The 25,190-nt window shown below is 38.3% G+C and overlaps 1 pseudogene; it reads left to right on the top strand.

Moving 5' to 3' along the window:
• Nucleotides 1–17,516, top strand: part of LOC139727045 (uncharacterized) — a 136,818-nt pseudogene extending 119,302 nt beyond the window's left edge.
• Nucleotides 17,517–25,190: the final 7,674 nt, after the last annotated feature.

The following is a 25,190-nucleotide window of genomic DNA, read 5'->3' as shown; positions in this document are numbered from 1 at the left end:
ACTTTTCAATCTTTCCCCCCTCATTGTGAATTACACTCTAGGAGGAGAGTACCGCTGCCATTGCAACGGAGATGGTGGAGAATCTTGACAACCTGGTGGACTCTCTGGCTGAGCTGGTATCGGGCCCTGGGGAGCCTCTTGTCATTGAGTCATCGGAGCTAGGTAATTACCATGAGTGCGATAATGTCTTAAGCCTAGCTCACACCTTTGCGTTTCGAGCTTGCGTTCAGCTGCGTATTGCCCGAACGCAGTCTAACGCAGCCCAACGCAGCACTACGCAATGAAACGAGCTAATACGAGGTTAATACGCAGACTAACGCAGAGGCTTTGCGTTCTAGCTCGCTAGTTTGAAATTTTTTCAAACATCCGCAACTGAACGCAAGATCAAAATCCATACGAGCTAAGACGAGGGACAACCAGCTAATGCGAGCAAGGACGAGCAAGGACGAGCGACAACGAGCTGCTTAACGCAGGCCAACGCAGCTTGACTTTGAACTGCGTTTCACTGCGTATGGTTACGATACCTGCTCGCTTCACCTCGACCTACCTCGCTTTAGTTCGCGTTACCTCGCTTTACCTCGCATCACCTCACTCTACTCCTAGTACTCTGCTCGCATTAGCAAGGACCGTTGCGGATGTAACTCGCTTCATTGCGAATCTAGCTCGTCCGTCGCTCGCTCCCACTCGTTCCTCCTCGCCTTATCTCGTTCCTCCTCGATTCTGTTCGATGCTGCTCGCTTTAGCTCGCTATGACTGCGTATACATCTGTTCATACAACATCTAGTTAGATTTAATCAAAATTCACTTAGTTGACTAAGAAACACAATATGCTTATCAAATCATGAAGCTTTTGGAATGATTGTGTGCTTTCAGCAACATCAGATTCAAACATATCAGTTTTTAAAAACACCTCAAACTGATTTTCCCGCTGTTATTGTAGGTTTTGTGAAAAATCTTTTTTTTTCTCAGAATTGTATTACCACACAATGTATATTGCTGAAAAAGTAATTTTTCTAACACAGTAATATGCTCTCTTCAGTCCTCAACAACTGCAGGTAATTAGCAAGGTCGCCATTCCTGTTAGTGACCGTAGGCAAGCCATTTTGAAATAACCTGTAGTGAAAATAATGTCCTGACCCAAAGCGACATTAAGGGTGACCCTATAAGGAAAAGTTGACTTCAGACCATGAAAACAACATTCAGAATCGATTTCATTGACCCAGAAAACCTATAATACAGATTTTGAAAATTATTGTGAAATGTTTACCTTTTTAAACAATGGAAGTGACTTTTGAATTTCAGATGGCGGCCATATTGGATTTGGCCAATGTATATGGCCTCAGGGCGCCCTTCTTGGCGCCCATCAAAAAACTGAAATAGTATGGTTTTGGCAACACGTGTACCAAATTTAGTGCTTTGGAAGAATGTGAACCCAAAAGTCATTGTTCCCCCCCCCCCCCCCGTAACTGTAAAATGTCAAAAAATTATATACCAGTGCAACTCTCTTCGAGCTTATACGCAGTAGGGCGAACTAATACGCAGCGAATCGAGCCGGAACGAGCAACAGTCGAGTGGATAAGCAGTGAAACGAGGAGAAGCGAGTTCATGCGAGCTGCTTACGAGCTAGTGCGAGATGCCAGCGAGCAACGAACGAGTGGCGAACGAGGTACAAGCGCAACGGGGCGAGCAATCTTCGTACTGAATCGTACTGTTACGAGCAAAAGCGAGCTGGAGCGAGGTGAAAAGCAACCTAAGGCAACCGTAGGCAATCATTTTGTACAAAAAAATACGAGCTACAACGCAACAATGTGACTGCTACAAAAATATTTTGCCGCGGAGTGCTGCGTTAGGCTGCTTTAAGGCTGCGTTCGACTGACGAGGCTATACGCAGCTAAAACCGCAAAGGTGTGAGCTGGGCTTTAGGGGTCAACATTGGATTGGAAGAATCTAACGTTCCATTTCTGCGTAGTGACTCGAGAAGAAGAAGAAGAAGAAGAAGAAGAAGAAGAAGAAGAAGAAGAAGAAGAAGAAGAAGAAGGGGTCAACTTTGTCCCCATGCACCTGCTTGCTATAATAATTTGCCTGTACATCCAAAAAGAGCAGAAAGTGATAGGGCCTGTACATATTACAATTCTGCAACACGTAAGAACACCATAACTTGATACCTTTATAGTGAAAAACTTAATGAGGGGATAGTAACCCGGTACTTTCTTAGGAAGATTGAATAGTGCCTCCAACAGAGATGATGCTGTGGCTTGATAAGGCCATATAAGTAAGTATCATTACCACAATATTATACTATCATTATCATTTTCATGATCATTGTACAATGAAAACTGGACCGGTTATCAATGTTTCTTGCACGGTAATATACATTCTATCAGCACATTTTATAAAGTACCGTATAAAGAATGAAACTATGAAAAACGATACCTTTAAATAACAAGGAAATATTTGTGAGTGACGGGATTAGCTACACTTAATCATCCTCGTAGACAGTGTCCTTGAATGAAATATCGAGTACAGGTCGTTTGCAGGGTAATTTTTGGTTACAGATATAATGATATGAATACTGGCAAAAGTCTTTGTCTGCGCGATTTGTTTTGTTTTATTGTGTGTGTGTGTGTGTGTGTGTGTGTGTGTGTGTGTGTGTGTGTGTGTGTGTGTTTCATAGAGCATCATTATACAGCTTAGTGAACAAAACTCGACAAGCAGACAAGCTTTGAAACTGAGCAGCCACATAAGTGTTTAACATTTGATTTTTGGCTTTCGATGAGGGTTACTTTGGTTTGTAATGATATAATATGATCATAACGTCATAACGTGCATAAAGCAGTTAATATTATCGGTCATTTTATAAGTGAGGTGGGCGAAGTAAATAATGATGCGGGTTTTCTATAGATTGCAGGGAAGGTAGACAAAAACAAAATTGCGGTGACAGACTCGATCAAGGTGACGCTGATACTTGTATATACCAATTAAGCCACGCTTCTTTCTTTATTTTCCCGACATAATGGACGACAATTCCTATTAGTTCTCAGTCTGATTTAGAGACGCTCTAAATATGTTGCCCTCGAAGAAAAAGAATTTGCATTCGCACCCGTCTTAGATTTAGCCGCCTCCAATACCACAGCCATCAGCTAATGACAGAAACAGCTGTAGGTAACCTTGTCAAATTGCTAACCGTTTGCAGTTATTTGTCGTTCCGGAATTCATCCCTTTTCTCTGGACGTTTTCAATGGAGGCATGTTCACTGAAAGATAAGGGACATTGTGGAACTATTCATAAATTACATATACAAATTGTGACACCATGATATTGGCATTAGTCATTTACACAGAACATGTAAATCATAACGATTTCTAACACTCAAAAGAAGCATTTCATAAAAGAGTATGCTAATGTATGGGCATACTTCGCGTGATATGAATGGGATGAGGGTGAATGCATACCGCGAGAGAAAATAAAGCGACCACAAATAGGAAAGAAAACAGGTCTCCACGCAGGAAATGTTTTACAGACTAGTTGTTCGAAAATTGTTCGATGATTCTTCTTGTTTTTTTCTTTTTTTTAAACATGCATTCCACAAATCATGTTGATGTCTTCATATCTTCTAAAGATATCATATAATTCGCTTTGCGAGTCACTGTAGGATCCAGTTGCATGAACAGAATGTCACTTCCCGTATGCCTATTCCCATTCACGTATTGTTTTGTCGTTCTTTTGAAGGGTTTTTTCTCTTCCTTTTTCTTTTCTTTTCTTTGTTTTATTTTCTTTCACTACCGAAAATTCTACTACGTCACAATGCCTGGCATTTCAAAAATCATATCACAAAGGTTTTGGTTACTTATTGTAGTCTGCTTACACAAAGTCATAAACAAATGGAAAGTGCTCCCTGCCGCTGTGTTTAAGATATGAATTGCAATCCCGATTCTTCCAAGCTATGCTACAAAGATTTGAGCCAAGTACTTTAATGGCACAAGGAAATTTCAATATGCTAGAGTTTTTATTCCTCCAAAACCGTGTATTTGGGATTTTTCCACTTTCTCTTCTTGGTTTGTTTGTGGAGTTTTATAGGCCTATCCACTGTTCGTTTGGTCAAAGCATACCACAATTTCCCTTTTTTAATTGCATCAATATAAGAATGCCAATTACCATTATAACATCTCAGTGTGCGTAATTAAGGTGATTTGTACCATTGCTGTCAGCCTATGTTCCTTTTATTGAAAGAAGGTGGGGAGAAAAGGGTCTTTTGAATGTGCACACATAATAACTTACATAAGACTTGTGGAAAATTTAGGAAAATTAGTTCCAGCGTTCAGCAGGTGATGTTAATTATTTCCCATTCATTCCAAATTTTCCCGTCCAGTACTGAGGGTGGTACCGCTGTGCACCACGTGTTCATCTAACAGTCCCCGGGTCTGCCCTGGGCGTGGAGCTGAACAACGATTCTTTCACCATGGCGATTCCCGCACAAGCAGCGGGAGAAGGAGGTGAGTGGTTAGCATTGATTAGAGGCTTCTCTGTTGTTGCTTTTTTTCTTCTCAGTATGTTCCCAGACATTCAAGAAGTTCAGAAAACAAAAAAATTTTAACTCACACGTCATATATATCGTATGTCTGTTTTCATTTTGTTTGAGAAGAAAATGCATGCATATATACACAATAATCAGGACATTTTTGTGATTTCAATACCAGGGTATGTTAGAGAGGACCACAATATCAAGCAACGTTTGCTTATCTTTTTAAAGCGAAATATGCCCCCCAAAAAGGAAGAACCCCTTTTTTCATTACGATAAGACCCGTCAGTGACTGGTTCTGTTTTTAATCGGAAGGATGTCAGAAACGTCACCATCTACCGTAGATCGCTGCGTAACCATGCCGGAACACAGGGGTGGCGCAATCTCTTCAGTTAACCCCTCAGAGCGTCATGGCTCGCCACGTTACAGCACGACTAGCCCGTAAATAGTCCAGTCAATGCCTTGCCTGTGACTTTGACCTCATAAATCGAGAGGGGGCCAGTCAAACGGCCCTGCAGGGTCCTAATTCTTGGCAGTCGGCGAAGAATCCGCGACGTCTGCTGTTTCAGAAGCGCGCCCGGAATGTTAATTGGCCGTTACACTTGCCGACACGTTTTACGGAGCTGTTGCTCAAGTGAAATGGGACAGGAAACACTCGGTGTGTTACTTAGTATACACATGTGGCCCATGTTTCACCAAAACGATGTCATTGACTCGTTTGCCTGGCAGCGAGCAGCTAAAGAACACAATCCATGTTCGCTGAAATCGACAAGTCCGTCAAAGCAGTTCATTCCTTTCTTGAATTACCCACACGCGCATGCAATCATTCGCAATCAGTTCAGCACAGATCAAATCTCTTGATGTCTTTCAAATGAAAATCAGTGAGAATGGTAACAGCTGGGGGCTAAACGGATCAAGCATGGATTCTTGTTGACATGTGCACCGATATGGGGATAGATTGTACCATGACGGATCACTTTCCCCAACACGTGTACGCAATATGCGATTTGCTGGCGCCGCAGCGCTTGAATTTTTGTCTCTTGTGTAAACTTTGAATGAGGACCCTGGTGATTTTGTTCCAAAACTCTCTGGCATGTCGTGGAACGCTGTATATTATTACAGATGTGATCTTGGCTATGGGAATAGCATGCCTTGAAAAGTAAAGGCTTGATGTAATTGCTATCCTTTCCCCTATGTATTAAGACTTTATTAAACATCTTCGGAAATCCTGGAAATGTAATACACCTGTCAGTCATTAATAGCTTTGCTTAAGAATGACAGACCTTTTTTTTCTCATCCAGCTATTTGCTTATCCCTTAACTTTTCCTCCAGGGTCCGCCGCTTCCCGTAGAGGTTCATAATATGTTGATATGCTCTTATTTCGACATTGTTACCAAGCTTGCCAAGGGTAGTATGAAGTATAATATTGTTTCCAAAAACGCACTTCTAGAGAAACGTCAAGTCATCTTTTGGGATAGCGCAAAATAGCTCACGCTGCATATTATTATTGTGTGGAGGAGCTAGTCCGTTGCGGCTTCGTGCATATTTTTGAAATTGATTTGTGTTGCTATTGTTCTGTTATTTTCATAAAAACCGAACACTTTTTGGATCGCCATATTTGCTATATTAAGCTGCATTATTGTGAAAGCATCTGAATCACCTTCACCCGTAACCACTCTCTGATTAAAGGAAATTTCATCTTGATATTGCTATATACGAAATAGAAAAATTCAGGGAGTAAGTCAAACAAGTTTTTGTACTTTTCAAGTTTTTGTACTTCCAGACATTGCCATAGATGTGCCCCAGCATTTTCAAATTGACCGCATGTTGCTTGCATTTATTATATATTTGTATTTACTGGAAATAAATATCATTGATCTTGAACTTTAACCTAAAAATTTGGGATAAATAAGACATATAAAAAGTTGTGAATTTTATAGATTAGAAAGTAACACAAAATGGCAACTCTGTGTGATCTCAGTGTTAAGCAGCTCTCTATTTCAGTTATTCAAATTTTTCTCGAATACTTGGGCACAGATATCACATAACGTAACGAAGGGTGCGAAAACATTGTACTCTTAAAAAGTATTACCCTATACTATGTACCAAGAACAGGTCTGAAGGATAGGTTTTCTTGAAGAAGTACTAAAACTGGTAAATTTAGATATACAAACCGAATGGAGAGGTAGTCAACATTATTAAGAGCCCACTAGTTGCTAATTTGTCCTATAATCTCTAATGTTTTTGAGTTAATAACTTTCTTCTTGCGTCTGATGTTTCCCAAACTTTTTTACTGATCTACATCTCTGAATTTCTGGTTTCATACTAAACTACATATGTTATAGGATGGAATTTCCCTTAAAGGCACAATTTACCATTTGCAGATGAAACAAAAACCCAGCATTAGTGCTTTAAAATAGTTCCAAAATGTGAGTTTGGGATAGAAACAACCACCGTAAAATTTGAATCCGTATAATCAATGTTAAGTATACTGTCAGATATAGACAAAATGTGAACAATAGTTATAATAAAAATATTGCCAGACTAAACCGTCTACAGTTATGGTTTAATGAGAAAAATACTGATATCTCCTTATATTTTAGGCTTTATTGCGAAAATTTTATTTGGGATGTTTTGTGATTCAACAGACCTACACATATGCATCAAATGTGATATCTTGAACATTTTTAAAATCACTGTTCCCAAAGGTAAACAGGACCTTTAAACTGTACTTAATTTTGCTTGACTAATGGTTTTTACGCGCTGTTCATCCCTTAGCAACTATTGCCATGTCCGTCGTGAACTCCCTGGAAGATGCCATGTCAACCAACATCGAAGAGGAAGATGAGACTCTCGTAAGCTCCGACGACGGAGGGGGAGATGGTCAACGAGGAGGGAAGAATGACTCGAACGTCGTCACGTATGAGATCACCTCCCTGGTCGCCACCGTGTCCGTGAAGAAGTGGGACAGATCGGACCTCGTCTTGGCGGAGGAGAACCCTTTCGAGATCGTCTTCACCAACAAAGGGGTGGGTGGATGTTTGTGACATCTTTGCAGAATGAGAAATTCGGCACCAGTAGGCCTACCTTCTTGCTCTTGTAGAGTTATATTGAATCGTTTTGTTGCAAACTTTGTCTCGATGCACGCTTTTCTTCTACATTTTTAGGTCCGACTTTGTTTCAACATTTTCATGTTGCAACATCTTCAGATCTTTTGGTATTCATAACTTTCATAACAGCATAACGATGACTTTTGAAATAGGGCCTACTATCCCACGTCATAGAAATTATTTCTGTATCACTATACCGTTTCAAAAGAACTGCTGGGAAGCAATGGATAGGACAATGGATTTTCATCCGAGGTTGGTAGTTTGTATCGTTAAGCTGCAGCGGCTGCGCCCCTATAATTTATAAAAGGCACTTTAAAGCCTCACTGCATGGTTCTTCGATCGGAAAGGACTTAACACGTGGCTGCTTTCTTAGGAGCATTCATTGCTTCTGTACAGCAGCCATGTTAACTAAATAAAAGGCATACAAAATCATTATTTAATTATTCTTTGTGTCAACATTGTTGTTACGTTGTGTACTTTGTGGATATCTTACATGGCACGTTATTTTGGGGGAACTAATCATCTTCAGCGTAAACACAACTTCATCAAAAATGGTATATTTAAGATATATTGTATTTCATACAATCATCTACACGTATAATATATGATATTATAGGCATGTACAATTATGGACATCATGCACCGTATGTGCATAAAATGTGCAAGATGTTATAAAAGTTCAGATTGTTTGTATGATAATGTAAGGAAAAAGCTCGTAGTGATTTCTACTGAAATAGTTTTTTTTTTATTGAAATCCTTCAAAGTCCAAATTAGGTCTTGAAATTTATTTGTTTCCTTGATTGCTTGTGAATACTTCATTATTATTCTCCCAAACAGAATGAGAGGCAGGATGATATGGAAGATCCCAATGATGGAATGCGTTCTTGCTGTTTCTGGAAACCAGATTCTTCGTGAGTGAATTGATCGTGTGTAACTGCATGTACAGTATGACATCTGTGCACGTGTCTATGAAGTTATGAATCCAATCTAACCTTGTGAAAGCTTAATCAAAGACAGATACTAATAATACTGTGGATGTTACATTTACCATGTTTACTGTTCATTTCCAACTTTCATTGGCATATCCCTCTTTTAGCTGATACAATGTACTGATATAAAGCGGAACACGTTTAAGAGAGCCGAAATGATGTGCAAAACGAGAACGCTCTATACGTCATGTTTGATATAATTCTACTGAGGTCAGTAACTATTGAGACAAAGCAGAGATATTTACACTCGAGAAGGCTGCAGATGAATTAGCAGAGATGAATTATGAATTAAAGATAAGCGGCTGATAAAGTCGCGTGAAATGATATCAAGCAAAACTTGGCTTAATTGGTTTCCAGGAAGCAGGAAATTGATTTCTGTGCTGGAGCGGAACAGTTGATTCAAAGAAGATCACTGCTAATCGTGAAGAGGTCGACCTCGATATCAGAATTATTATCATTATTCATTAACCTGCCTTATATACTGTATGTATAAATAGAAAGGATTAATGCATGAAAGCACACTTGTTATATTCTGGTTTATAGACAAAGTATAAATTTTGCTAAAATTTGTTGAAGCCTAGAAGTGATAGATCAGCACTAGCTTTGATATGTAACAAGTCCTGATATACCACTTCCTTTGCAGGCTCAAGGACGGAGGAGTGTGGTCCACCAAGGGGTGCTCTACCACCTCCAACCTCACTCATACCACCTGTCGCTGCACCCATCTCACCAGCTTTGCCGTACTCATGAGGATCTCACAAGCAGGAGTAGGTATCTGATGAGGTCCCATGAGGAGGGTGTGGGAGTCCTACCTTCTTGAGCCCATGTTACTGCTGGCGTGTCTGTCGATCTGCCCTCTACTTATAGAATATATAGATACATATAAAATTCACATTCATCCGTCTCTTCATAATTGATAGCACTATACTTACAATGTGAATAAAATGAATGTCAACATCAACATAAGTAATGAAAAAGCAGGGTTCATAGTACTTTTCATAAGAAGTAAAGATTTTACAGTCTCTATTAGTCGCTCTCATTATATAGTCAGTGGTAACTATGAGGATATCTGCGGAAGTGGTGATTTGACTGTCTGTTCGTGCGTATGTGTGTTAATCACTACCGTACCATGCACACAGGTCTGTACATACACCCAGACACTCACATGCACATGCCAATAAACACACAAGACAATATAACCTGCAATCATACACGTTCTTCCCCCTTTGTTTTTCTTCTTCTTTTCCTCTGTCCTATCTCTTTCTTACTTTACTGTGACATTTCTCTCGCACAGACAATGAGGCGTCTATCAACCAGTCTATGTAGGTAGCATCTGTTTGACAAACGAATTGTATTGTCTAGACATTGAGTACCAAGTGTGATAACATTGCTATTCATCGCCATGGAAACTGCTTCTAGACAACCTTACCTGGCCCGAATATCTGTGAACGCTATTGTTGCTAATCATGCTTGCACCTGGTTCAGAACAAAAGCTATAACAAAAGACCGTGTGACATCATCACTTCGATATTCTGTTCGTGATATCATAACAATGTACCGATAAATAATGAGCAACCCAACTTGTCCACAATGTTCTCAATATCAGAAATTACAATAACTATCTTGTATTATTGTTCGTGGAAGCAATTAATGTAGGGTCTACTCTAAAACCCAAAACAATCGCAACATGACACTTTCGCGAATTAGATCTAATGGTTTTTTTGAGGGCATGGAACTTTCGAGAATCGGAATGCATTGTGTACTCAAAACTTTTCGTGCGCATTTATACTTTCGCGAATCTTGGCTCCTCGTGAAATTCGCGAAAAGATGTAAGCATCCTAAAATCTAATGGCTTTACAGTATTTGAGACTTTATGACTGACCTTTGAACCCTCTGGTTAACCCGTAGGCTCCTCAGTCGTCACAGGCGATCAAGATTCAAGACTACATGACGTATGTAGGCTGCGGGCTCTCCATGGCTTGTCTGGCTACCATGCTCATTGTCTTCACCGTGCAAAAGTAAGTCCAGATCCCACACATTTTAGCCTCGCACACACTGTTATATATTGCAATCGGATTTTCGCATTTATAACTTCCAATATGATTAAACTATCCAAATACTATTCCAGGGTCTAAATATATAACATTTTAGCCATATTTTGCCGAAAACCCCATTCAATGTGGTTAGGTGGTCACAGAGAAATGTAGATCGTTGTGCTGCATGTCATGGGTCTGATTTTTCCAAGTTTAGCACTTGCATGCTCTTGGAACTGCTTAATATGTAAACAGAATGGACAGAACTTGGAGGGAAGGGACTCCTGACATGCTCTACAAAAATCCTCATTTCTCTTTGACCACTGAAGCAAATCGGATGGCTTTTCTGTAAGATATGGGTAATAAGTTATAGTTTTATACCCTGAAATTGTTCTTGGATCGATTCACTATTTTTAAAGTTATCTTTGCGGAGGCTCCCGTTGTATTTTTTTTCGGGGGGGGGGGACATAAAGTATTGTTGGTGATAATGATGATGGTTATGATAACAAAAGTAATGGTTTGATGATAATGATTACATTACTAAATATGACAGTAATAATAATGATAAAACTCTTTATAATGATAATAATAGCTATGATAGTTACAATTGAATTCCGCCATAGTAACAACATTAACAATAATTATGGTAATCAGTCATTAACTATCATCCCACTCCATTGTCTTCTTGCTTAGATACTCTAACTTTGAAAACAAATTTGCCCAATAAAGAAAAGTGTTTTTTTTTAGTTAGATTTCATTCAAAATAAGTGAAAGTTTAATAGATATCTAATCGCAGGCCGATGAACATACAATGTGAGGCGATTACTTCATTACTTCATCTGATTTGGAGATTTTTATAGTGATACTTTGTTGTCAGTTGAATACTAATGTTTCGTGAAACACGTGAATCTCCTAAAATCCGTAACTTTCTGTGTGTTTCCGATTTAAATGAATCTCGATCACTTCTCTAATGTTAAACGTTTTTATTCAGCATTAGCGTTTAGATGGAGCATATAAAGAGAAGTACGAGAGAAACGTGTTAAAGAAGGGGGACGTAAGAGGTGTTAATGCATACAGTGTATATGGTTAATGTTATGACGACATCGTATAATCACTGGAGAAAAATGTCTCCTCTACTCAGGTTGTACCGATCAGATCGCAACATCATCCACATGAATCTGGCCTCAGCTCTTCTCATCTCTCAGGCTGTCTTCCTCTTCGGCATCGAGAGAACGGAGATATGGGTAAGGTCACGTGACCTTCACGTCAGCAGGGGCGTATCCAAGAATTCAGTAAGGGATGGGGGAGGGGGTCCTTTATAAAATTAAACGCCCCCATCCATTTTTTTTTTACTCTTTTGTTTTAACGGAAAATAAAAGGAGGCCTGCGCCCCGTGCGTCCACTATGGATCCGCCACTGCTTCATTTAAATTGTCTTGGCCTAACTAAATTGGCACCTCTGAATTTCATCTTATATCTTATTTACGATTTGAAGAAAGAGTTTTTAATATATCGTCTGAATTAAAGAAGCAGAAAGAAATTACAAAATGTGTGTATTTGAGATAGAATGAGAAGCTTTAATCTTTTAAGTGTGTAGCTAATTTAGGAATCAACCTTAAATTTTGCAATCAAAGAGGATCTTTAAAAAAATATGCAGTTTAAACAAACTGCATTATTATGAAAGGGCTGAAATAAGAGATTTTTTAACTCTACTTCATGAAAGAGTCATATGGTATACAAATATACTTTGCCTTGAGAGTTTCTTGTTAAACTATCGGCAGAGATGACTCCAAAATAGTACTGTGAACTATTGACTGAGGGGCGGAGCTAGCCCCGAAGAGAATAGCACCTTTGGAGACACCAAGAAGATATAAGGAGAATTCCACAAAATTTAATATTCCATGAAAAGCACACATTCCATCGATTAGTTACTAACATAAGTTAAGGTTAATATCATGCCCTCTGCTTTCTGAAAGTGGTGCGTCAAGTTCCCTGTCATTGTTCTTCTTTATATTTTCTTTGTATTGTTGTCCGGCATGACGTCATGAAGTGTTGTAGTCTCTTATCCAGAAACTTTACCCATTCATGACTTTTGTAGCGATTGTCCGGTTTTCCTCACACTTCACTGATGTATTCTTGTATCATGTGTTTATTGCTGCTTTCACTCAATGCGAATTTATATGTCGGTTTTGGTTGCGTTTAACTCATCGACAACCTTTTTTTTTTTTTTTTTTACATAACTCTCTCTTTATAGCAAGTGTGCAAGACGATTGGAGCCAGCCTCCACTTCTTCCTCTTGGCCACTTTCTTCTGGATGTTGGTGGAAGGCATCTATCTCATCTCCAAGACAACGTCCACCAAAAATCGATTTCTCAAGATGCCCGTCTACATGGCCATTGGCTGGGGTGGGTACATACAAACCATATCAGCTCGTTCTGCTACGGGAGCGATCGTTTAAAGTTTCATGCATTCTTAATTTGAATTCTAATGGTTTGTGTAGTAATTATCTGAATGATTGTAAAGGGTTACAAATGAGCAAGTATTAAAAACTTACAACATCGTAACCAAATTATGAATTGTCTGTCCACAGCTTTGAGTTGTACAAAATCGTTTGTCTTTAAACTGAAAATAGACTTTGAGTCTTAAAGAACAGTGTCATACCATGCTCAAGTGGGCCGTGATGAATACGGTGGTTCAGACCGACAGAATGTAGGAGGGATTTTGATCACTAATAAGAAAGTTATGGACTCGTAAGATCTTATGTGATTTCCACGAAACAGTGATGATATACCTGTACTTGCAAACGCAGTAATGGGCAAATAGAAGGATGGCGTGATGTCGTCACCGCAGAGTTTTCCCATTGACCTATATATAGTTATATTTTCCCTATAAATTATTTTCCGCTTTTGACCTAAAATTGGAAAGGACGAGTCATATTCTTTACACATAGCTATCGTATACTTATGATAAAGACACATAGACACAAGCACTCGCAGGAAATAAGAACATAATTATCGGTGATTGTAAAGGGGAGCAAAGGGAGGAGAAAAGGGGAGGGGATATAGAGGGGAGGGAAGGGGGAGGATGGTTGAGAGAGAGGATCGGGGGGGGGGGGGGCGGGAGTGGTCAAGCACGTACTACCCGACCCTACTGACTTTAGTTCACAGTTATGAAATGAAATATATGAATAAAGTGTAAATGTATATTTATATATTTCTTGTAAAAAGATTTAAAAATGATAATTAACATAATTAACGAAAGAAATATAAACAGATATTTATCGATTTATCTTAATCTCTCCATCTCTCTCTATATATATATATATCTATCAATACATCTATCTCCTTCTCTCCCTTTTGATCTATCCCTATTCTCCTATCTGTTTGTCATTCTGTGTACCTATACCAGGCGGGCCGACCACCGTAGTTGGTATTACAGCAGCTGTCTCTCTCGAGTCATATGGCATAGAGGACGTGTAAGTTGCTCATCTCTTTTAAATCTCTACAATAATTGGAGCAGTGGGTCATATTGCTTTCCCTGAACTACCGAATAGGACAACCTGGGTTCAGAATCCGATATCCAGATAAATTGATAAATTAGTAATCAAAAATTCGAATACTCATTCAATCAAATGTTGATTAATGAATCATTGAATAAAAAGCGTAAAGTTAATGGATGAATGTGTTAACTGATTGATGGATAGATTGATAGAAAGTGTAGATAGATAGATGGATAGATAGATAGACAGATAGATAGACAAACAGATGAATACATGAATTAAAATATTCTTCCATGATACCCAGCTGCTTCAAATACAAAACAGGTGTTGGAATTTGAAAGGACTTACCTTTGAAGGAAATACATTCAACAAATCGTATGAAAATTGCCCTGAATGTAATGTCACTTTTAGATTTAAAAAAAAATTTGATGTCTTTTAGGTGTTGGCTGACTAACGAAAATGGAGGAATTTGGGCATTCGTCGGACCCGCGATAGCCATCGTTGCGGTAAGCGCTGCTGAAACTGTTAATGACATTAATATCTCATTATTTCTTTTTCATTGTTATTCTGCAAGGATTAGGATCGATTTAAAGACCGCTTTATTAAGTTGATGATAATGACTTGTCTTTAACTTTGTTTCCAAACGAGAGGTCATTTTAAGTGCCAAGCAGCAACTGAAGATGATGTTTTCCTGCATTTTTCAACTTACTGCTGTTTAGTTATTATTTCTGTCTGCCTTCAAGACTAGAACTACACATTGTTACATTAATGTATTAAAGAGTGTACAGATCTTATATCAAATTTTGGAATAAAACACGTATGCGTTTATTATTGGGTTTTGTTTTGTTTCTAGAAATTCAGAAATAGTTCCAAATTCACTTTAATGTTGGAATACATAGTCAAGGAGGATATTTTGTCCTAAGGTATTTTATTACTATGATCGATTGCTATGGCTATGCCTATGTATTTGGGAATGTTTGGTAAAAAAAAAGCAATATTCATTACTTTCATCAGAATAAAAAAAAATGATAATTAAAGTTTGAAATGCGTTGAATTTCTGTGAGATTAAACGTGGGAATTTGTTTATAAACACGTCTTTCAGTAGTTGTCCTTGCGGTGTATTCCTGGTATAAAACGTTTGGGCAACATTTTACGTTATGTTGTTGATAAGAATTGCATTTATAGGTACATGTATATATTATTCATATATATGTTATACGTAAAGAAAACATCTCGTTATTTAAGTAAAAACAATGACAATTCTCCTTTTTTTTTTCTCCCATGGTCAGATTTTGTGTCTCCATAATAATGATAGTTTGCACTGTATAACAGTTTTCCATTTAACAAATCAAGTCGGTTGATTATCATGACTTTGTGAAAGTGTTTGGATATTAATCATCACGAAACAAATAAAAATCATTTTACCATGGTAGCATGTATCTGAGGCAATACATGACGATAGAGTTTATACTCTAAGGATTTTACTATTTTTCTACCTTCGTGTCCAATCTAGACGAATGTGATTCTCCTGTGCCAAGTGATTCGAGTTTTTCTCAGCCTAAAAACAAACATGAAGAAAGCACACGTCGAGCGGATATGGTGAGTCGTGGAATATAGAGGCAGAGTTTCTACGTTAATGGTTTATGCTTTTGCTGTTGTTGTGAAATATTTAAAAAATAATAAGATTCAGTTCAAATGTACTCTTGACTCTGTAGACGAAGTTAATGTTTGTAAATGCAGTTTGTATTCATGACACCAGGGTATACTGGCTCACTGGTCTCGAGAAATGTGGACATGTTGAAGCTACTGGACTCTAATCTTGCAAGAATAATGAAGTTGATTCCAAGACGCTTTTGAATTTTAAACTAAGGAATTATTTTACTATGGCGCACATCACTTCACACATTAATCTACTGTGAAATTATAAAAGGACAAAATTTAATGTAGGACGGAGGCATAAGATTTCGACAGAACATAATTTTTATTGGTGTATTTGAGTTGGTCACCCGTTATGGACGCAGTAGTCTAATTCATTTTGACATGATTATTAGAGTAATGGAACGTTCTAGTCTAATAATCTGGTCTTATAACTATGGACATAATCGCTGATTTTCATCATTTTCCGAAACTCTTCTCCTACCCAACCTCACCCACCTCCCCCCCCCCCCATCACCCATCACCCATCACCCATCACCCCCCCCCCCCCCCACCACCTCCACCACCACCACCACCACCACCACCACCCCCTCCTCCTATCTATGGTTATCGGCCAGGCTGGCTCTGAGAGCGATGCTGCTGACCCTGCCGCTTTTGGGAAGCACGTGGTTGTTCGGAATCCTGTCGTTCAACTCTCACACCGTCTTCTTCTCGTACATCTTCATCGTCCTGAACTCCTTACAGGTGAGGAAACAATCCAAGGATATTTCTTCTCTTTTCGAATCATCATCACTACGTGGGGTATCAGATGCCACAAACACTCATTAACTTTTGTTTTGTTCGTTTGTTGCTTATGTAATATCAAGCACCATTCAAGTACAAAATGCATGTCATACACATGACAATCCAATCTAATCCATGTTGTTGTTGTTGTTGTTGTTGTTTTTGTTGTTGTTGCAGTGGCTCATTTTTCTTCTTTAAACGTTTCATAAATTCATCATGCATACTCATGGAAATAGCGTGATGGTGCGTAATATTCATAAAGCTGTGATTGTGATTGGCTTGTTACCGTGTCCACAGGGCGTGTTCATCTTCGTGCTGTACTGCGTGATGAACGACGAGGTAAAGAAGGTTGTCGAGAAGAAACTAAGCAGCATCGGGCGGATATCGGGGAGGACGTCGAACGGGAGATCGACCAAGAGCACGTCTTAGTTGGCTCTATCGATGCAGAAAACAGAAATGGATGTCGATCAACGCGCGTCTCTCAGTTATTATTATGACACGAAAACTAATAATACCATGTACAGACCAATCTGATGCTGTCGCGCAACGTAAACTGAACTTGCGCACTGGGCAATTCTGAAACGATTACTCTGAATTCATGTTGTAACGCTGTCAGGAGGCTGTGAATAGAGTTATTTATAATGTCACGTCTATTGAATTTGAGATGTGTATATAACTGTACATTTGTATTCAGTTTTGTTGGTTATTTTTTTCCTGAATTTCTGTGCTCACTTTTCACTCGCTAATTTATTCCTAAAGGGGAAAAACCAGTGTCGCATCCACCATGAGAACAAACTGCTCCTTATGGTGTTGGTCACAATGAACTATATATTGATTGTGTGTATGTTGCAAACAAAAGACTGTGAAGAAGCAGCAGCAGAAATGAACAACAGGAGTATGCTTTGCGTATAAAATGATGAATAATATGTGTGAATAGACCAAATGCACAGGTCAGTTCTAAGATTGCTGTACAAGGTATTTGACAAATATCTCTGGATATGTCAATACAATCACGTTGTGGTGAGGTACATGTACTTACATTCTTGCTATGTCTATGTGAAGAAAAAAAAATATATAGACATTATATTAAGGAAAAATACGAGTCGGTGCTACTGACATGATTATAACAAGTTCGGTTTTGTTCTTTTTCGGAAACTTTGTATTTGATTAAGGCCATATAGTTCCCATGAAAGATCGGCAAGGATTAAATCGAATCTTCTTTTAAACTTTGTTTTCTTGTTTTGGACTAGCTGGTATTGAAAACACACCTTATCTGCCTGATGTAACATCAAATAAAACATTGAAACAAGATACAGAGATTACCCAGAAACTTATGATCACACACAATTCTTTGAATGTGGTACCGTCTACAGTGGCGGGTCCAGAGGGGGCGCACCGGGCGCGCGCCCCTCTTTATTCTCTGTGTGTGTGTGTGTGTGTGTGTGTGTGTGTGTGTGTGTGTGTGTGTGTGTGTGTGTGTGTGTGTGCGTGTTTGTGTTAACACAAAAGAAATAAAAAGAAAAATGGGGGACGTGCGCCCCCTTTAATTTTGTAAAGGTGCCTTCCCTTTACGGAATTCCTGGATCCGCCCCTGCTGTCTATAATAGACATAACATTAAGTGACAAGTGTGTTGCTGGAAAGGCTGAACATAAGACGTCAGTCAGGTATGATGGTAGTGGAATTCCAAACGGCAGTTAAAGATGGATTCAGTCACTTAAAAATACATCTTTCTAATAGACACCTTTATATACACGTGCTTTCTTCGATGTTTGACCTTTGTTGTTATTAGTTATGTTCAGACGGTGATTCTTAGCCTGGAAGAAAGCTAACTTCGAGGATAAGTTTTTATGAGCAGCCAAGTGTCAGTGATGTTACGAAATCAGTAATATCGTCGACGAAATGACTGATATCGTGACGAAATGGCCACTTCGTAACGAAATCGACCGTACGACATTTGGCGCCCCATAGAACTTATCATCGAGGTTAGCTATCCTCGAGGTTAAGGATCACCGTCTGAATGTTACTATATGTACTTTGTCATTGTTTTAATTCCGTTAATTCCTGAGATTCGGAGTAAAATAACTATAGTCTTACTCCTCTGATATCACTTTGGTTTCCGCTTAAAAGAAAAACAAAACAAAACAAAGCAAAACGAATGGACATGTCTTTCGGTCGATCGATCGGAATTTGACATCAGAAGACTTACGATTCTTGTAGCTTTATATCGATTGCAATTTTCAGCACGCGGTGTCCTGGTTTCTTCCAACCCCCTGGACTAATCCTTCTATGTATGTTTTTATTTGGGCTATGTTTGCAACTATTTGGAACTGAAATTGCTATTTTTTGGTAATCAAAAGACTTGTACAAGAACGTTATACCCTGTCAGTACTAGTCGAGCGTGCAGCGACGTTGTGAAAACTATAATGACGTCACAATATACAAGACTAATATTCAGGTTTGATGTTGTTCCTATTGTGGATGGGTTTTCGTTTTGCACCGTAGTTCCCACGGTTGTAATCAACTAGGGGGAAAAGCATAGGCCTACATGTGAGCTTGATTGAAATATTGTATTATAAGAGAATCTAAGCGCCCTATTTTTCATCGTTTATGGGGTCGGGTACTACTGCTGTAGTATCGACGACGGTACATCACAAATTAATTGAGAGAAACCTGTACAAAATGTTCACTGAGAAAGTACGGAGTGACGTCACAACATGTGTAATTGTAAAAGTTTAAGGAAGAGTAGAGAGAGGCGGAAGAGACGTGATACTCCAAAAAAAAATGATAAGGATAATAATGATAATGATAATAATAATAATAATCATCACCATCATCATCATAATAAAATGACAATAATGATAATGATAATAATAATAATAATGATAATAATAAAATAATAATAATAATAATAATAACAATAAAAATAATAATAATAATAATAATAATAATAATAATAATAATAATAATAATAAGAGAAAATATGCCCGGGAACCAGGATTAACACATAATAAGTAGGAGGAGAACGGAACAGGGTAAAAGAAAATTAAGGTGACAAGGAAGAATGAGTGAAACCGTTGGAGCGAGGGACGAAGGAGAAGAGGAGCTGGACTTTGTTTAAGGAGCAGGAAGAGATAAGAGGTTGATGGTGGAGGAAAAGTAAGAGTATGAGGAGGAAGAGAATGAAGAGTAGAGAAACATGAGAAGGTAAAAATGGAAGGGAATAAAATGAGGGGGAAGTGAAGTTGGTGGCGGACAAAAAGAAGAGTTTGTGAGGAGGAAGAGAAGGAAAAGGGAAAACGAGAAGATGAAAGCAGAGGAAGGAATGAAATGAGGAGGAATAGAAGGGATTGGTGTAGTGGAGGAAGAAGAGTATGGCAAGGAAGAGAAGGAATAGGAGAAGAAAAAGGAGAAAACAAGAGAAGATGAAAAGAAAAAAGGATGAAATAAAAGGAAAAGGGATTGGTGGTGGAGTAAAAAGAAAAGATGAGGAGGAGAAGGAAGAGAAGCATAAGAGGAGAAAAACATAAAAGATGAAACCAGAGAAAGAAAGGGATAAATGATGAGAAAGAAGAGGAGAAATAGAGTATTGAGGATGGAGATAAGAAAGAGGAGAAGAAAAGTGAAGAAAAAGTGGAGAAAACATGGGAAAATTAAAATAAAAACCAGGAAGGGATGAAACGAGACGAAAATGAGCAGAAGTTGGAGGTGGAGGTAGAAGAAGAGTACGAGGAGGAAGAGAGGGAAAATGAGAAGCAGAAGAGGAGAAATACAAGAGAGGATAAAAACAGAGAAAAGGATGAAACGAGGAGGAAGAAGGGGAGTCGTGTGGGGATGGAGGAAGGGGAGAAAATTAAGATGAAGACGAAACAGAGAAAAATGTGATATGTGTCAAAGGAGAAAGTATAAGTATGAGGGAAGTGGTAGTAGAACAAGTGCATGTGAAGAAGGGTGGGAAACATACAATGTGAGGAAATAAAGATGAGGGTGAAGGATCAGAATTGCATCCCGAAAGCGGCACATTGTAGATTTTCGAAGTTATTGAATGCGATTCAGACTGGTTTCCATAAGAGATGAAAATTCGTTTATCAAAATAATTCAGTCATTTGTATTTTTTCTGTTTTCATTGTGTAAATCCAATTCATCGATTTTATCGAATCGGGAAAGTGTATTTATAGCTTTGCAAAATATTGTGTCCGTCTAATTGGTGATATGATCATACGATATTCATTGTCTCTTTGTTTAAATTGTAATAAATGGGAGGTGATTAAGTGTCGGTGACTATTTTTCAGAAACGAGTCACTTCGTGGAAACTTGTCGTCATCTCTGTTTGTGTCATGTGTACACACACTACAGTGTACTCTCGTTATAAACGAAGTCCTCGGGACCGGCAGTTTTCTTTCGTAAAATCGAAATTTCGTTATAACCGAACAAAATAAATATACCATAAAAAACAAGGCGCCGATAATGTTGCGGCCTGAATTTTTACTTCATACGTAACCGAAATTTCGTTATAACCGTGTTCGTTAAAACGGGAGTGCACTGCAGTGCACGCAACTGGAGACTGTGTGTGCGTAGAATGCGTGCATTTTGCAGCCAGTTACCAACCGCCCCAATCTTCCCATGTAATACGTTTCCATCACCACCACGACCCCTTGTGATAAGAATATTGTGTCTGCGCTCGGCAGAGCAGCACCTAGGAGATATATATATACACAACCTACAGAGGGCGTACCACATAATCTTGGTACCATTATGGAATCTCTCTACGCTGGGAGAGATCAGTACGTGGAGTTTTTCCTCATACAGAAATTTTGCAAACACACACATACCTACACACAAACACACACACACACACACAACACACACACACAAGAAAAATATGTAAAGAAAACGATTTTTACACCTCTTAAAAGAAAAAAATAACCATCAATCATAACTGCACTACAACACAATATTTCATGGTAAAACACTGTTAAATCAAACACACACATATAAAGAAGCTTCACACGATTACACTGCCAGCGCAATGGGCCAAACTACTCTCTAGACAGTAATTACCACGCCCTGATAGATGGCTGTTTCATACATCAATCTGGGTAAGGGAGGCATTTTTAAGGGAAAAAAAACAACACAGAGAGACAGAGGAGTCAATGCAGGGGTTTGAACCTAGGAGCAGCTGGTTACAATTCCAACCTGCCAACCCTCTGGACCATCACATCTGTATTATGAACAAAACAAAACAAAAACAAAAGTACAATACAGTAAATTTGACGATTTAGCTAATTAAGAACAATTGGAAATCTCACCAACGAAATTATTGAAGTCAATGTTACAGTGGACTCCCAATATAATGCAGTCCTTTCTTTCGTTATATTAAAATTTCGTTATAACCAAACAAATAAACAATAAAAAAAAAGATAGCGCTGATAATTTTGTGACCTGGATTTTCATTTCGTTGTAACCGGAATTTTGTTATAACCGAGTTTGTTATAACGGGAGTGCACGGTACGAAATTTGAGTAAGTTTGCTTGTTATGGTCGTGAGCTGATTTTCAAACATTAGATAACAAGTTGATTTCCAAACCCTAGATCCCAAGTTAATTTCAAACCTCAAATCTAAGCACACAATAACACTTCAAAATACAATGCAATCTAAATATTCACTCAAATACATAAAAATGAAATAACAACAGATGTTTCAGATTTAGCATTTCTCTTTAATTGAAAATCCTTCAAAAGCTGCACACATAAGAAAATATCTACTACAACTGCTTACTATACTTTTACAACATACTATGTGAACACAGACATAGACTTACACGTTTGTGCAAATTTACCACTTTGTGCGAATCATTACCCTCGAACCAGTACACATTCTTATTTGTTTTGTCAGTGATTTTCACAGACAAATTTGCTCTCAGCCAATCAGGTGCAAGGATTTCAGCAGCTTAAAGATAATATTATAAAGTTTTGGTACCTCAAAAGTTTCCCTGAGTTTCCTTGTCTTAGTTTGTGTTTCAGGTTAAAGTACCTTTCATATAACTAACACTGTGAGACTTACTCGCCCCAAAGTGCTCTCATGTCTTAGTAATCATGCAATAATGGTTCCGTACCAGAGCAGAGCGGGCTCTGAAAAATTCGAATGAGCCGTTAGTTTCATACGACACCGTACCGCGACAATCAATATACACGTATTGTACGAAGCAGTGTTGGTTATATGAAAGGTACTTTAACCTGAAACACAAACTAAGACAAGGAAACTCAGGGAAACTTTTAAGGTACCAAGACTTTATATTATCTTTAAAACAGATGTCAGTGACTGACAAGTTTCATGAAACGCTGCCCAGAATGAAGCCAGACACACAACATCAGTGTTTCTTAATGTATCAACCCCCTGGAAAGAACTCAGTGTCCCCCACTGTGTTCACAGTGTGTTCACAGTGTGTTCATATAGTCGGCTGTGTGAAAAGGCTCGAATGTAAAAGTGTGAAGATGATTTCACACTGTGATGTGGTTTTCACAGAGTGTTCACATAGTAATGCTTTGCTTCACATTGTGAATTGACGACTCACATTGTGTTCACGCTGTTAAAACGCTCGAATTTAACAGTGTGAAGAGATTCCATACTGTGTTCACACTGTGGTCCTCACACTGTGGGACACTGTGTTCTTTCCACCAGAGAAACACTTCGCGAAGATACGATAAGCCAGTTCACAGTTTAAAAGCAATGACCAGCAATGACTGCTGAACCATAAACTCTTCAAAACATGGAATGTCTTTCCATTAGCAGGGCAGTTGAAAACAGCCAGATAGAAAGTGGCAATTTGAATTTAACTTCATCAGCGCAAAAAGGCTTTTGCTAATTTGGTCAGAGAGAACACACATGCACCAGCACATTCCAATTTGCACCTTTTTCGAACCTGAAAAGCTATAACATAATTTATAGTTTCCATGAAGACCTATTCAGTTTTTCAAATGTCTCAGTTGCAGGTGCACTTCAAGAGAAGGTCTGCAATAACCTCTATCTAAACATATTGTTATTGTGAGTGTGAACAGGCTTACCGATTACAAAGATATGCACTACCACAATACTGCATTCACTTTTGTCCGTGCAATGTTAAGTCAAGCCTGCAAAGAGCTGCCACACCCAAAAGGGGAGGTGGCCTTTATAAAAACATGGCTAATAACTCTGCTCTTAGTAAAGTAATTTCTGTGATAGGTGTAACATGGGTGCGTATTTATATAATGAATGGCAAGGAGTATGAGATATTACACATGTACTTAAAGAATTCAAACTACATTGTACCTTCACAAATCTTAAGATTTCTCATTAGCCGAGTTAAGAGTTGCTAGTGGCTACATAAAAAGCAACTGGCCACTAAAGACAGGTGGCCACTAAGTCAGGATTGACTGCAGTAAATCATTTGGGTAATTCTTGACACCAACTGTTATTACTGTTCAGGTAGGATTGTCTAAACTTGCATGATGCATGCACATCAAGGGGATTACACGTGTACACAAATTTGGAAGACTGAAATTCCAGAACACATTAACAATTTGGCACAATGAAAGACATGGAGATTCAATAAGGGCAAGATAAGCTGAAGCAGTTGCATTTTTACATAACTTCCTTGTTTGATTTTTTCATTGTACCTCTTTAGAATCTTGTTCTGGTGCCTCAATGAAAATCATTCAACACTGGCTGCTCCTTTAACTCAAATACCGGAGACATACCACCCATGCTTTTGTAACCCCTAATGGATTGTACATATATCACAAGTGTTGAGGTGAAAAAAAAGTAAATATATTGCAAAATTATTTCAGCTACGTGCACATGTCAAATTAGCACAAAATGTGCAAGTAATGCAATTTATTCGAATATCTGCTTTGCAGGTTTCTGATATTGGTCCTTTGAGTCTTATGCATTTCAACTAATTAGATCCTGAAGCTACATTTTTTGTTAATCTAACAAGGTTATGATACATCATAATCTGTTAATAAAAACTGATATAAAACTCTATATTTTTTAGTTATTTTCATTTCTAATTCAATACAAAACAAATGAAAGTTACACAATCACTTTAAATGTGTTAACAAAATAAACAATGCAAAAATTGATCTTTTTATGAGCAAATCAACCAAGTATGATAAAAAAATTTCACTTTTACACACACGCACACACATATGTTTATAAATCCGGTAAGTAGAGAGTGGTAGCTCTAATATTCTATTTCACTTCATTTCAGCATCGACTGTTGGCAAATGAGTTGTACTTTCACATAACTACAAATTTCAGTTGATAAAAAAGAAAGAAAAAAAGCTGATTTGACCATTCTAAACAGGGATTTTAGCATTCTTTACAATTTAGAATGAAGCCAATCAGCCAGCCATAGATATTGCGTTAATTAAAAGTAGGCCTTGCTCACGCTAGTATCTGTTGTGTATGAGTTCACTAATATGAAAGTAGTGCCTTTGTGGCTGTAAGTTCACATACACCTTCACACAAAAAGGCTTATTGACACTAAAATTGTAGTTTGGATTGATACCAAAGGTTATAGTACTTACACTGGGTGATTTCACATTCAGTGATAGTGTTAGTGCT

The sequence above is a fragment of the Diadema antillarum genome, unplaced genomic scaffold, assembly GCF_040938485.1.
Source record: "Diadema antillarum isolate AM-2024a unplaced genomic scaffold, OU_Dant_1.0 seq00000113_RagTag, whole genome shotgun sequence".
NCBI classification, from domain to species: Eukaryota; Metazoa; Echinodermata; class Echinoidea; order Diadematoida; family Diadematidae; genus Diadema; species Diadema antillarum.
The sequence above is the reverse complement of the archived record's forward strand: the minus strand, read 5'-3'. Positions and strand labels throughout refer to the sequence as shown.